Genomic DNA, 15,007 nt, shown 5'->3' with positions numbered 1-15,007 from the left:
TTATGAGATACCTAGTGCAAGTATTATAACAAATAAGGAAACTAACTCAAAGATGAAAAGAAACTTGTTCAAAGTCCCATAGTTGGGGAAGTGTCAGAACCTGATTCCCTAGGACTAGATAGTACTATCTTTCACAAAAGCATACTGCCTTAGTCATCCAGGTTCTGGGTAAATCATGGTGTTTGCACTTTCCCAATATTTCTCAAGAGCTGCACCTGCAAATGCATGGGCAGGATTCTGGATCAAGTCATTTCTGCTTCTGTTGTTTAGTATTTATTTGGGACACTGTTTTATGTTGCTCAGAAGTAAAAATGGGAGTTATGGTGCTTGATGCTTACTCTGCCATCTTGGCTCTCAAAAAGTACTAGAAAAGAGCCAGATTAGGATTAAGCCCTAACAGAGTTTAAGACAGAGAACCAGAGGTGAAGATTGTTTTGTGACTCTTAATTAAGAAGTAATTTGAATCTGGGACAGAGGTCACTGGAGCCCATGAGACACACCGGGGCAAATACAATAAAGATAAAATGCAAAAGATAACTAGCATCCATAAAATGCCTGAGAACCACATGCTTACAGGGAAACTTGATTTCAAGAATGTCTAGGAAAAAAACTGAATCTGAATAAAGGCAAGTTAAAAAGAGAAGAGGATCAATGTGCCACCACAAAGAGGTAGATTAAAGGGACTCACACACCTTTGAAGACATGTGTGTTAATGATCAGGTACACAGATTCATGGGGGAAAAGGTTAGTATCACTGGAGAATTGATTGCTATGCACCAGCCATAGTGTTTGGTACCTGCAGAGGCCTGTAAATGGAGTTTAGCATACTTTAAAGATTCCTGAAAATATCAAAGCTGAACTGAACTCAGATCTGAGGCTACTCTGTCAGTGATTCACTACATAGAAAGTATCAAATCAAGTTGCATCATAAATTAGGAGGCAAGAACACAATTAAGGCTATTTGAACAACAGTTACAGAGAGAGATCAAGACTAATGTGTAATAGGGAATAGAATGGTGTTCTATAAGTCAAGGTAGAAGCGTTGCCTCTTCCACTGATTTGCTGTGAGAATTTGAACACCTTATTTGATCTTCTGGGTCACTTCAGTTGCTTTATTTATAAAATGACACAGAGATGGATTAGTGTTGAGTCCCATTTCTGGACATCATATTTTTGAGTCCCTTTCTGGACTCCCTCATCTTCCCCAGGTGAGCACTGAAGGGATGGGAGACAAGAGAAAAAAATTCTCCCTATACACCAAGATCTCCAAGGTCTCTGTTTATTGAACTAAATACCAGTGTTTAAATACCTCCCCAGTCTCTAATCCACTCCCACGGCATCTAGCAAAACAAGGCTCTGATGCTCAAGGACATCAGATGATGATAGTTTACAGTGCTCCCACATACAACAGTCCCCAAGAGACTAGAAAATCTCCAAATTCCTCCCAAGCTCTAGAATTCCATATTCAGGTCTAGGATCAGATTATCCTCTCACTGTTAAGATTACGAGATCCTCTTAGAGATAACAGTCCATATGACACATGAAAAAGGACAGTTATGTAGGGACAGGGGAATCAGAAATCATTTCCATCTACATGCTGCCATATTGTGACTTGGAGAGCGGAGCCATAACTAATAGAACCAGTCCAGTTTGGTCACGGGGAAAGTGATTCTTTTCTCATTAACCTTGGTGATGCTATCTGTCCAGCCTGTTCCTTTACTCAGCCCCTGGGTTACTAACCCTCAGGATTTTGCGATCCTTCCTCTGCTGGGACCTGCCTTGACACTAAGGCAAAATGTCCCTGATGTGCCACCTAACCTGGGAACAAACACCATGCCCAAGGTAGAATCAGCAGCAAAAGTAGCACAAATCAACCACTACTTCATCTTCATCAGGATAAAATCATCTCTGGTGATTTACCCACGTTCTAGTTTTAGTAAATGTCAAAAATGGAATTTAGAGCCAGGTTATCCTGATTCTGAACCCAGAACCCTACCCACCATGCCATGCTGCTGCCACTGGACTTAACTGAATTTGTCCCTTAATTTGTGTAAAAGTTTCTGTTTCCAGTACTCCTACTTATTCCTTCTAAGTCTTGGGGCAACCTTGGGCTTAGGGATTGAAGGTTGAACTTTCCATAATGAGACCTTTGAACTTCGTGATTTCTCTCCAAATATGACCTCTCTTTTGTACTCTTCTCATTTTCCATTGTGTCATTATTAATGTTTATATACAATCCCTTCCATCTCCCATTATACTTAAGTTCCTTGGGACCACAGTCTGTGCCATAGGTATCTTGGCATTTCCTAGCACTAACACAAGCCCTTGTTTTTAGCAAGTGCTTAATAAAAGTCTGTTATTATATTAAAAACTCATCACCTGGAAATCTTCTTATACAAGGTATAACAAAGTGGTGAGTTATCGTGTGGTTAGTGAAAATCAGTTTCCTTATTTCTTGACATAACTTCTGTGTATAGAAATGTAGGCATTTCCTGTTTTGCTAGAAAGTTTTAAAAGAGGGATTGGTTCAGAACAGAAGCATTATTCAGCACTGAATGTATAGGGGAATCTACCCTCATAATCTACACCCTCCCATGCCTCTTTTCTCATGGCCAACCTCACCCTATGAGTATTTCTCATATTCTTGATTTGTAAATAGAAGAAGGATGGGTATGATTAACTTTTCTAGCAATTAGAGCAACTAAAAATAAAGTGAGTAGGAAGAAATGCTTATAAAACTTTTTTGAAACTCATTCTTCATCTAAACTTCTTCATTTCTGTTACTTTAGTCACACCCATAACTCATTCCTTACCCCACTCCTTACATATAAGCAGTTACCAAGTTTTACTCATTCTACTGCCACAGAATCTTTAGCATAGTTTATTTATAATGCATTGTAAACCGTAGAGCACTAAATAAATTTGGATGATGATGATGATGATCTCTCCATTTCTCTCCACTACCCTAGGCCACCACCCTAGTTCCAACCTTTATAACCCTTCCCTTGGATTGCCAGGTTCTAATTTTCCAACCCATCCTCTAGACACAGCTACCAAAATAATTATACTAAGGCATTTGTCTAACCATATCACTTCCCCACACAAAAATTTTCAGTAGCTCCTACTGCATCTGAAATAGATTATCTGGCCTATAAACTTCCCCTTAATGTGGTTCTTACCTTTCCAGAAAATTCACATTTCACCTTTTCACACATTCAAACTGGACTATTAGTTGTTCCTCATATTTGACCTCCCAGATTTATGCCTCTGTTTTAGTTGTCTTCTATACATGGAAAATAGTCTCTCCTCATAATTTAGGAATCTTTAAATTCCTTCACAAACCCTTACTAGTTGTGTGACTCTGGCTAGGCAAGTCACTTAATCTCTGTCTCCTACTCCCAAGGCTGCTGTGTAAATTGCAAAAAAAAAAAATATTTGGAAAATGCCTGGCACTTATTATAAATAAATAAATGTTTGTTCCCTTCCTCCTATTCACTTACTCTAAGGGCCACATCCTATTAAAAATCTTTCCTGATTCATGCCAAAATCCCTAGTTAATGCTTGCTTCCTTCTTGTCAAATTACTTTGCAGTTGTTGCATGCTCCTTCAGACTGTATTTGTTTTTGTCTTTGTACCCTAAGTTCCCAGTGCATTGCTTTGTGTATATGTGTCTATGCATGTATATATAGTTGCATAATAAATATTTGCTCAACTGAGTCAACTACCAGCAGGTTAGTAGATGTTTAAAAATGTAAAACAAAGATTTTGATTATAAATCGATCTTGTTCACATAGAAATAGAACTAATATCCAGTAATATGAAATACTTTGAGGAAATAGCCATTGCTATGGTATGCTTAAAGTGAAGTGATGTGGAAAGCTAATACTTTGATTTTGATATAAAGAATGAATCCTTAAGCAAATGAGGGGAAGGTGAAAAATTGTTTACTTGTCAGATCTGGATAAGGAAAGAATTTATCACCAAATAAGAGAAAGCAAAAATCATAAGATATAAAATGAATAATTTTGATTATGTTAAATTAAAAAGTTTTCACACAAACAAAACCAAAACAGCTAAGATTAGAAGGAAAGCAGAAAACTAAGAAACAGTATTTTCTAGCAAATTTCTATGAAGGCCTCATTTCTCAATACATATACATATATATATATATATATATATATATATATATATATAGTACACTGAGTCAGATTTAAAAGAATACAAATCATTTTCCAATTGATAAATGATCAAAGGATATGCTCTAAATAACTACTGATTAGAGAACTGCAAATCAAAACAACTCTGAGGTATCTCCTTATACCTTTTAAGATTGGATAAAATGACAAAAAAGAAAAATGAGAAAAGTTGGTGGGGATGTAGGAAGATTAGGACATTAATGTAAGTTGGTGGAGTTGTGAACTAATCTAATATTCTGGGGAGCAATCTGTAACTGTGCCCAAAGGACTATAAAACTAGGTACCTTCAACCCAGAACTACCACTGCTAGGTCTGTGTTCCAAAGAAATTTTTTTTAAAGAATTTTAATTTTTTTTAAAGAATTCCCTTTAAAGAAGGGAAAAATATTTATAGCAGCTCTTTTTTTGTGACTAGGAATTGGAAATTGAGGGTATGCCCATCAAGAGGAGAATGACTAAACAAATTGTGGTATATGGTTATAATGGAATACTATTGTACTATTGAAAAATGATAAGCAAGATGCTTTCTGAAAAACCTGGAAAGATTTACTTGAAGTGATGTAAAGTGAACAAAACTAGGAGAATACTGCATGTAGTAATAGTAATATTGTATTATGCTAAACTGTGAATGACTAGGCAACTTGAAACTGAAAAAAATTAATGTTAAAAATTATTTTTACATGTAATTAGAAAGTAAAATATTGTTAACTAATGAAGACAAATGCTTAAGATTCAAGGTGCTTCCAGATTCAATAACATTTCTCTGAAAAGAGGAGACTAAAGGAAGTAGCATATAGAGTGAAGAAGCAGTGGACTCTAGGAAGCCAGAAATATAAGGATTCTGACAAACTGGAGGAAATCCAAAGAACCATAATTAAGATTGTGAAAGAACTGCCGACAGTGTAACATAAGGCTCACTTGAAGGAAATGGGAATGTTAGCCTGCAAAAAAACCAAACCACTTTGACTTTCTGGACCATAGTTTTCCATTAAATCTAACAATTTCTTGGCTTGTCCATAATCTGGGGAAGATTGATAGCTGTCTTTAAAAATCTGAAGGGCAAAGTAAAAGTCCAAGTCAATTTTTGCTTAAGACAGAAACTTAGAAAAGGGCAGAACTTAGAAAAATGGGTGGTAGTTTCAGAGAGAGAAATTTTTGGCTCTTATAAAGGAAATGCCTTTTAAGAATTAGAGCTGTTCAAAACAAGAATGGGAGCTGACATTTCCTGTTATTGGGGATGTTTAGATTGAGTCTGGATGGCTTATTGATGGTGATATTGGAGGGGATATCAATTTTGCTATGAGTTGGACTACTCTGAGATTTGATGATTCTGTGACAATTGATTTGGTGGACTAATTCTTTCTTTTTTTTGCAAGGCAAATGGGGTTAAGTGGCTTGCCCAAGGCCACACAGCTAAGGTAATTATTAAGTGTCTGAGGCTGGATTTGAACTCAGGTACTCCTGACTCCACAGCCGGTGATCTATCCACTGTGCCACCTAGCCATCCCTGGTAGACTAATTCTAACAAAAAGCAAGTTGTATTACCTGAAAAAAGTCATATCTATGTATTATATATATATATATGTCTTAATTTCTTCTAGATTATTTTAACTATGCCTTCCACATCTCAAGTTCTTTAATTCTCAAATAAAATGAAAAGTCTCAGAAGAAAATCATAGAACACTTGGATATCAGACTGTCAGCAAAACAAAGGGAAAATGCATCAGTACTATATAATTTATCTTTATATCAGGTTTGTTATCTGTTTCTTAAATTCTTCATCTATCTTTTTCTGTCCAAGTAATTGGTTGGATGCTCTGATGGCAATATCATTTAACTGAAACTTAAAAGTTACTATTGAGCTCTCAATTCCTATATTTGTGACCTTTTTCAAATCTCATCCTTCTTGATCTCTCTGAATCATTGTATACTATTAACTGCCCTCTTTTTCTGGATACTAGTGCCTTTCTGAGATTTCATAATTTCATGATTCTCATTGTTCTGTCTGTCATTCTACTACTCACTCTTAGTCTCCTTTGTTACATCATCATTTCTGTCATGCCTCTTACCTGTGGATATTTTCTCTCTCTAGACTCCATTTGATGATTTCATCAGCTCCAGTGGGTTTAAATATTGTCACTAAGCAGATGATTCACAAATTTATACACACACACACACACACACTTGTGTGTGTGTGTGTTTGTGTGTGTGTGTTGTTGGTGTATCCTGATCTCTGGCTTTTTACATCACCAACTCCCTATAGGACATTAGATGTTTCACAGACGTCTTAAATTCAACCAAAATTGGACTCATTTTTTTTCCAAACCCACTTCTCTTCCAAACTTCCTAATTTCTTCTGTGTCATTATCACCTAGTCACCCAGATACAAAGTCTCAGGGTCATTCTCAACTCCTCATTCTCACTAATTCCATATATCCTGCTGGGTTTTTTTTTATTATTTCTATTATTATTATTATTATTTCAACATCTTTCGAATAGATTCCCTTCCTTCCACTTGATAAAATTACTATCTTTTTTTTCATGTCATTTTTACCTGGATTGTTATTGTAATCAGTATCTCTGCCTCAAGTCTTTCCCAGTTCTACTACATTTTCTGCATAATTCACAATGTAATTTTCTTAAAGGATAGGTGTGATCATGTCACTCCCTTAACTGGAGGTCCAGCAGATCTCTATGACCTCTAGGATCAAATACATTTTTTTCTGTTGGACCTAACCAATATAATCCTAACCTACCTTTCCAGTTTTATTATCCATTCTACATATCATATAACATATCTTTTGCATCTTTGCATGGATTATCTTCCATGTCTAATTCTTCATCACCTCTTCATTGCATTCTTGATCTCCTTCAAAACTCAGTTCAAAAACAATCTTTAATAAAAAGCCATTCCTGATCTCCCTCCTTCCAAGAGAGTGCCCTGACCCAATTAGTCACTTTATATGCCTTTTCTATATATGCACATGTTATCACTCCCCACATACTATAAACTCCCAGGAAGGGAATTTTTGGCTTTGTATACCAAATACTTGACCTAAACTAGGCTCTTTGACATGCAAATGTTTAATTGCTTTCTCTTTTCATTTGCTTTCACAAGATGCACCCTCTCTAATTGAAGTAGCAAGGTCCTCTTGCAGGAGAAACAAGGAGCAGCATGTACCAGGTGGGTCAGACTACAATCCCACAACTCCCAACTATTAACTAATAGCCATCCACCAGCTGGTGCTATAGCTCCCAACTATCTCAATAGCCACAGTTATTGATTCTAATGCCTGGGAAAAGTAAGTTGTTGCCTCTGAACTTCCTGGCATTACCTATGGTATAGCTCAATGTTTACTTTCTGAATCTACCTTTCTCTTTTGATGTCCTTTGTTTTTGATGGATAGCAGTGATATTTTCACCAGTGAAAAATTAGGTGAAATGATTTCCTAAAAGACTGCTATGGTCTTGCCTGTGATCTAAAAGTCTTTAATTTCTTGCCCAAGTTTTCATAATCTTTGACATTGTTTTTTAAAAGATTTCTTTTTTCCAGTAAAACTTGTACCTAGATGAATCACTAAAAGTGGATTGTAGTTGGACAAGTTTGAGGAGATTATTTTACCTACTTTGAATTTGTGCCAGGAAAACAGAAGAATACCAGATCAATAAATGACTTTTTAAGGCCCCTTAGGAAAGAGGCATTAGTTAACATTATTTTTTTCTTTTTCTTTGGACCCTCACTAAATGATGATGATGATACTTGTCCTTCATTCTCAAAGAAGACAATGATATTAGGAAGGTGATGCCATGACAAATAAGTGAATTGGATTTGAGTGAGGGGCTGCTGTGCTGTCATCAGTCTCATTTTCTCTTCCAGAGTCATCTAGGTCCAGTGGCCAGATATGAATCAGGATGACTGGAGATGGCCTTGGATGCCAGGTAATCAGAGTTAAGTGACTTGGTCCTATAACTAGTAAGCGTCAAGTGTCAGAGATCAGATTTAAACTCAGGTCCTCCAGACTCCAGTCCTCCTCTGTCCACTACACCACCTAGCTGCCCATGCTAGGTTCTGTGATAAGTACTGAGGATTAAAATATAAGCAAGAAAAACACTCCCAAGCCCCAAATGTTTATAATCAAAAAATGGAAGAAATTCATCAAGGGGAACTGGAAGGAGAGGTTGAAATGACCATGATATAAAAATAAAATGCATCAAAAATATATTTTTAAAAATAAGCAAGAACCAAACAGAAGTTTCTTCCTAGACCTGTCTCAGGAGGAAAAGCCTTCCTGTACTCTACTTTTCAAATACTGTATAAATAAGTGTAATATGCTCCTTAAAGTCCCAGGGATGAGAGGTGACTTGCTCCAAGCAGCCCAGCAAGTTAAGTAGCAAAATCAGAATTCAAATCCAGATTCTATAACCCTAAATGGAATTCTCTTTTCAGACACATCAAAGCTGTTTATCAAAACTCATTCATTTAGAAATTTTCCTTTGTAATGTATTTTCCTTCTACCTTCCATCTCATGAAGAATTTCTCATCAATATTAAAGGGTTTCCATCTCATATGAAGAATTTCTTATCAATAAATATCATCACAGCTAATCTGGGAACTAAATGCTTAATAGCAGAAACTCCATGTGTCACCACATAATCCAAGACAAAGAGGGCATTCCTCTTGACCAACAGAGGCAAGCTAGAAGATGAACATACCCTATATGACTACAATCCTCAGAAAGAATCCACCCTCCATCTGATCCTGCATCTTAGAGATGATATGAAGATCTTTGTGAAGACCCTGACAGGCAAGATCATCACCATCACTAGTCTTTCCATGGCACTCTTTTAGAAAATAATGTCCTAATTTTCTCATTTAATTCTTTCTTCTGTTTCCTTTCTTGCTATTTTTCATTGCTCATTTGTCCTCTATTAAAAAAAAAAAGCATGCTTACTCCAGTCAAAGAAGTAAAACTATTTATCCTTCCTTGTTATTGTTTCAAATTTCTGTGTGCAATAACTGAATATTTAAAATATCATTAGTATACTCAAAACATGATAGTACTTTTACTGTAATTGTATCTAACTTGCTTTATGAAATCTCAAAGACAATAAGGAATCTCATAGAATAAATTTTTCAGATGAGAATTTCTGGCCAAGATTATTCTCTCCCAAAATTCTATATAAATCAGCAGGATCAATAGATAGATTTTTGAAGTGGAGGGAAGGGAGTGCTGTGAACTTGAATGGGAAAAATATGACATCTTTATTTTCTAATCTCCAATTGAAATTTAGATTTTTCTTCAATTATGAGTTTTCCCCATTATTTTGAAAAAGGATTCCAAGGTTTCAACAGACTGTTAAAGACACAAAAAAGCAAAGGATGCCCAGGATGAAAGTATAGCCCCTTTCCCCTTGAAGATATTTTAATAAATAGTTGCTTAATTAAATTGAAATGGATTGAATCTGTGAAAGCTACATTACCCCCCAGAACAACAAGCATTACTCCTCTCGATGATCAGTCTGTTTTCTCCTCTCATTCTTGGCAGAAGTTCACATTGTTTCAGAGAGATATTTGGCAGCCCTAAAAGTCCAAAATCTATTTGCCAACCCCTAGAAAGCTATACAAATCCCTCAGTACTTACCTTCAGATCCTACTTAGTTTCTTCTCTGCTGTACTGCAAATCTGAGAGAAACTGTGGACATTTATTATCCAGGAGTTGACAGAGAGCCAGGTTTTTTTGGAAGGCATGAGTAGTGGTGTAAGGATGGGTGGGGGAAGGAAACAAGGAAAGTGTGTGTGTGTGTGTGTGTGTGTGTGTGTGTGTGTGTGTGTGTGTGTGTGTGTCTCACAGCCAATTCTTAGATTTCTTGAAAAAACTTCTGAGATTCCTTAGGAAAATTCATTCAGTTTAGTAAGCATTTACTATTGCATAATATAAAACTACCCCCTCCCTTCCCGCTCCCACCTCATTATCAGTAATACAATAAAAAAGTCGAGGAATCTCAAAGTTTGCATACATTTCTCCTACCTCCAACTTCCTGCATGGGTTTTATACCACCTACCATTTTTTCTCTTCACTTTTGTACTCTGCCAGGGAATATTTATTTTTGCAGGGGGAGGAGGAGGAAGTAGGAGAAATTCTTGAGGAAGAAAATCTCTGCTGCTATAGATTCATGAGCAATAACTCTACCAACGTGTCTTCTCCCAGGAGATTTAATCTTCCAGATTGATTCATGGAATGTTGGAGGTAGAAAGGAGGATTTAGGGATTATCTAGTTCACCTTCCTCATTTTGCATACTAGAGAACTGAGGTTCAGAGTTCAGGTTTAATTAAAAACAAATTTGTCTAAGATAACTTAGCTACCTTTTGGCAGAACTGGACTTTGACACAATTGCCCTAAATCCCTAGTCCTTGAGCTTCCTGCTGTGTCACTTCTTCCCTCACAAGCCATTCTATCAACTTCACTTCTCCCCTTAAGATCTCAGTCCTCTCTTCTCAACTCAAATGGTTTACTATTATTTGCCACCAAGATTGAAAACATCTGGCTTAAGTGCTTGTAGAAGTGCTTCCATTTCTCAACATCAACATAGTCTTCATTCACTTTACACCATCAATGCTTTCATAACTCCTTGATGTCTTACAAAAATATTCTTTTTCCTTTATAAATCTAAACCTTGTATTGGTTCCCATCCCTTCCTAGGTCATGAGAATGCTTTCATGACCCCAAATTTATGCAAAGCCAAGAACCCTGGACTGGATTAAGGAGATAAAACAACCCAAACACCTGATTGAGGTTTCAAGCTACTTGAATCTCTGGTTAATTGAAAATATTTTGTGTTTCCTATTATTTAGATTGAAAGAGGTAGGGATAGAAAAAATGAATCTAGAATTATCTTCAGCTTTCTTTGCAAAGTAAAGCTAGCCTAAAACCGGAAATATTTTTCTTCAACATGCCTACAGCCACTTCTAAATGGGAATATTAAATATTATACACACTTCTGTATATTATACTCTTCTGTATAACACTTTTATAAGATTAATCATGTGATAGATCATAAAAGAATCAACAAAATTTAAAAGGCAATTGCAATAAACACTCTATAGAAATGTATGATACAATAAAACAAATGATGAATAAAGGAAAAAATAGCAAGAGAAATACACTAATAAGATAGTCTGAGAAATCATTAGGACTAAGAACAAATCATATTAACAAAAAAAATTATAATAAAATAATATAGCAAAACTTTTTAGAGTATAACTAAAGCAATCCTCATTTTTCTCTGTCAGAACAAAAGTGCAGTTTCTACCTCTATGATGAAAGTGTAGAAGTAGAACATAGAATTACTTCAAAGGTTTCTGATAAATGGCACAACAATTGGCTAAACATATTACCTTGGTAATTTGCCCTTTATAAGTCATCTTCATCACTCCATCCATCCATTCATGAGCCATAACTTTACCAACATGTCTTCTCCCAGAAGCTCAGTTTGATTTGTAGAATGTTGGAGGTGGAAAGGGGTCAAAATGACTCAAAAATAATTTCATACTTATGTGTCTGTAGTATTAGAGTATTATATTGCTGAGAATAGCTAGGTCCTTCGGAGTTGGTCATTGTACAAAATTGCTATTACTGTGTATATTGTTCTTCTGGGTATGCTCATTTCACTTTGCATCAGTTCATGTAAGTCTTTTCAGGGTTTTCTGAAAGAATCCTGCTCATCATTTCTTGTAGTACATATATTACCATAACTTGTCCAGTCTTTCTCCAATTGATAGTCATTCCCTCAATTTCCAATTCTTAGCCTCAACAAAAAGAATTGCCATAAATATTTTTGTTCAACTAGATCCTTTTCCTTTAAAAAAAAAATCTCTTTTGAACACAGGTTTGATTGTGATATTGTTAGGTCAGAGGATATGAACAATTTTATAGGCCTTTAGACATAGTTCCAAATTGCTCTCCAGAATGGTTGTATCAATTCACAATGCATCATTAGTGTCCCAATTTTCCCATACCCTCCAACGTTTTTGTTCCTCCATCATATTAGCTATCTGATAAGTTTCAGGTGAAACCTTAGAATTGTTTTAATTTGCAGTAAATTGTAATTCTTATGAATTATTAATTTTCCAAAGCAGATCCTGGGAGAATCTCTAGAAGGCACTTGTTTTTCCTGGAATCCTTTTTAAGTCAGTTCAGAAGTATTCCTTCTTTAAGCTTTGTAGGTTGCCTTTTCTCCTATGACTCTTGTGATTCTATGAAAGTTTATCACCCAATGAAGGGTTCTTAATCTTCTTCATATTTGGCATTCTGGTGAAATCAATATACTTCTCAGAACAATTTTTAAAAGTGCATATATAATGTCTAGCAAGATATAGCAGGAAGAGCTAGAAAGAGAAATTCCATTCAAAGTAACCTCAGACAATATAAAATACCTGGGAGTCTATTTGCCAAGACAGACTCAGAAACTTTTTGAAAACAATTATAAAACACTTCTCACACAAATTAAATCAGATTTAAATAACTGGGCAAATACCAACTGCTCATTGATAGGTAGAACTAATATAATAAAAATGACAATTCTACCAAAATTAAACTACCTGTTTAGTGCCCTACCAATTGAAATTCCAAAGAATTGCTTTAATGAGTTAGAGAAAGTTGTAAGTAAATTCATATGGAGAAATAAAGTCAAGAATTTCCAAGAATTTAATGAAAAAAAAAGTGCAAAAGAAGGGGGCTTAGCCCTACCTGATCTAAAAATTATATTATAAAGCATCAGTCATCAAAATTGTTTGATATTGGCTAAGAAATAGAGTGGTATACCAGTGGAATAGACAAGGTGCAAAAGCAGGAAATGATTATAGTAATCTGCTGTTTGATAAACCCAAAGAATCCAGCTATTGGGATAAAAACTCTCTGATAAAAACTGCTGGGAAAATTGGAAGTTAGTATGTAAGAAACTTAGATTAGACCAACACCTCACACCCTTTACCAAGATAAGATCTCAATGGTTACAGGATTTAGACATAAAAACCAATACCATAAGCAAATTCAAAGATCAAGGACTAGTTTACCTGTCAGATGTATGGAAAGGGGAGCAGTTTATGACTAAGGAAGAGATGGAGAACATCAAAAACAAACTAGATGATTTCAGTTACATTAAATTAAAAAGTTTTTGCACAGATAAAACCACTATAACCAAAATCAAAAGAAATGTAGTAAATTGGGAAACAATCTTTACAACTAATGATTCTAACAAAGGACTCATTTCTAAAATATATAGAGAACTGAGTCATATTTTTAAAACAAAAAGCCATTCGGAAGGGAAGGCAAGGGAAGGGAAGGGAAGGAGATACTGGTCCAGTTTGTCTCCATCTCTTGCCTACGTGTACATTGTTTATCTGTAACTTCCCCTTGACTCTTGTAAGTGTGACACTCCTACTTATGCCCTTCTCCTTATGGATAGGAAGAGGGGAGGCAGGATGAAAATGTGTTCTCCATTGAGAGAGAAAAAGGGAGAATATTGAGTGTCATGATTTATATCCTACATTTAGACAATCAGTATTGGTAAGGGTGGGAGGAGAATCTAGCTGACAGAAATCAATGTCCAGTCTTTCTTTTTGTATGGCTTTCTTTTTGTTGGACTTGCGGTAGTCCAGAGCAGTTTGAGAATTGGCTGTGGGTAGCAGTACCCCTGGGTCCACCCTGGTCAGAGATGCACTGTAGCACAGGATTCTGATCCAGAGGACAGAGACACTGGTGGCATATGACTGAGTCAGTTCAAAGTGACTATTGTTTATAACAGACTGACCAGGATATTTTCCTGGGGAGTAGAAAATGTATGGACATGTCCAGAAGCAGGGCACATATAATCTGGACTATACAATTTAAAGAGATAGGTGGACTGAGACATGTGAGATCATAATGATATACCTGGATCCCTGGTAAAGATGTGCAAACTGGGGCATTTATTAAGGGAAATTGTGATTATGAGTTAGTATGGACTTGCAAGGAAAGTAATGAAATGGCCATTTGCAAGAAAAATAATTTAAGGAACATTACTGGGTATATTAGCTATTCTTGGGGTTGGTCCAATGGCATAAAATCAGGGATTTATTTTGATCAATTTTGGAGCCAGGAAGACCTATCTGAAGACATAAGTATAAAAACTTGCCAGTGGAAGGAGGTATAGCAACTTTTGGAAATGTACCTATTATTATGATTATTATATGACCTATTTTAAAGGGCCCCTTGGAAGTAAAGAGGAAAAGTATTATCCATTTGTTGGAAACTATATTCCTGAAAGAATTATTGGATTTGTAGGACTACTGCCTATACCCAGTTGTCCAAAGAGTTGGTCAGAGAGTTGTTATCTAGACTTAAGGGTCTGGGCACAGGATGGGAGTTGGGGCTATGGAACCCCAATTTATATCCTGAATAGACTAATAAGACTCCAAGCTGTAGTGGAAAAATGACCAAACAGCTAGGGCCTTGTACTTGCTGGTTGACCAAGTCAAGCAAACAAGATTATTCAACATAGATTGGTATTAGGCTACCTGTTGGCTGAAGAAGGAGGAGTCTGTGGTAAACTGAATTTATCAAATTGTTGTCTAAAGAGAGATGACAATGGGTAGGTGATAAAGGATATAACCAGGGATATCAGAAAATTGGCACATGTTCCAATTCAAACATGGACATGCCCATTTAGTATCACTTGGATAAATTGGTTTATTGCTTCATGGTGGAAACAGTTGCTGAGTATCTTACCATTGGCCCTGAATGGGATAATCCTGTTACCCGTGTGTATCTCCC

The 15,007-nt window shown here is 36.0% G+C and overlaps 1 protein-coding gene across 4 annotated transcripts in view; it reads right to left on the bottom strand.

Moving 5' to 3' along the window:
- Positions 1-15,007, bottom strand: part of IL33 (interleukin 33) — an 89,516-nt gene that overhangs the window by 26,291 nt on the left and 48,218 nt on the right. The window contains exon 1 of one of the 4 annotated variants that reach the window (XM_074197489.1): positions 9,838-9,984. The exons of 1 other annotated variant lie outside the window; for it this stretch is intronic. The gene's annotated coding sequence lies outside the window, so the exon portion shown is untranslated. Of the gene's footprint in view, positions 1-3,179; positions 3,504-9,837; positions 9,985-15,007 lie in introns of those variants that run through there. 2 more of the 4 variants (XM_074197485.1, XM_074197486.1) reach the window with 2 other exon arrangements.

Source organism: Macrotis lagotis, chromosome 8, assembly GCF_037893015.1.
Source record: "Macrotis lagotis isolate mMagLag1 chromosome 8, bilby.v1.9.chrom.fasta, whole genome shotgun sequence".
NCBI lineage: Eukaryota > Metazoa > Chordata > Mammalia > Peramelemorphia > Peramelidae > Macrotis > Macrotis lagotis.
This window is presented reverse-complemented; position numbering and strand designations above follow the sequence as displayed.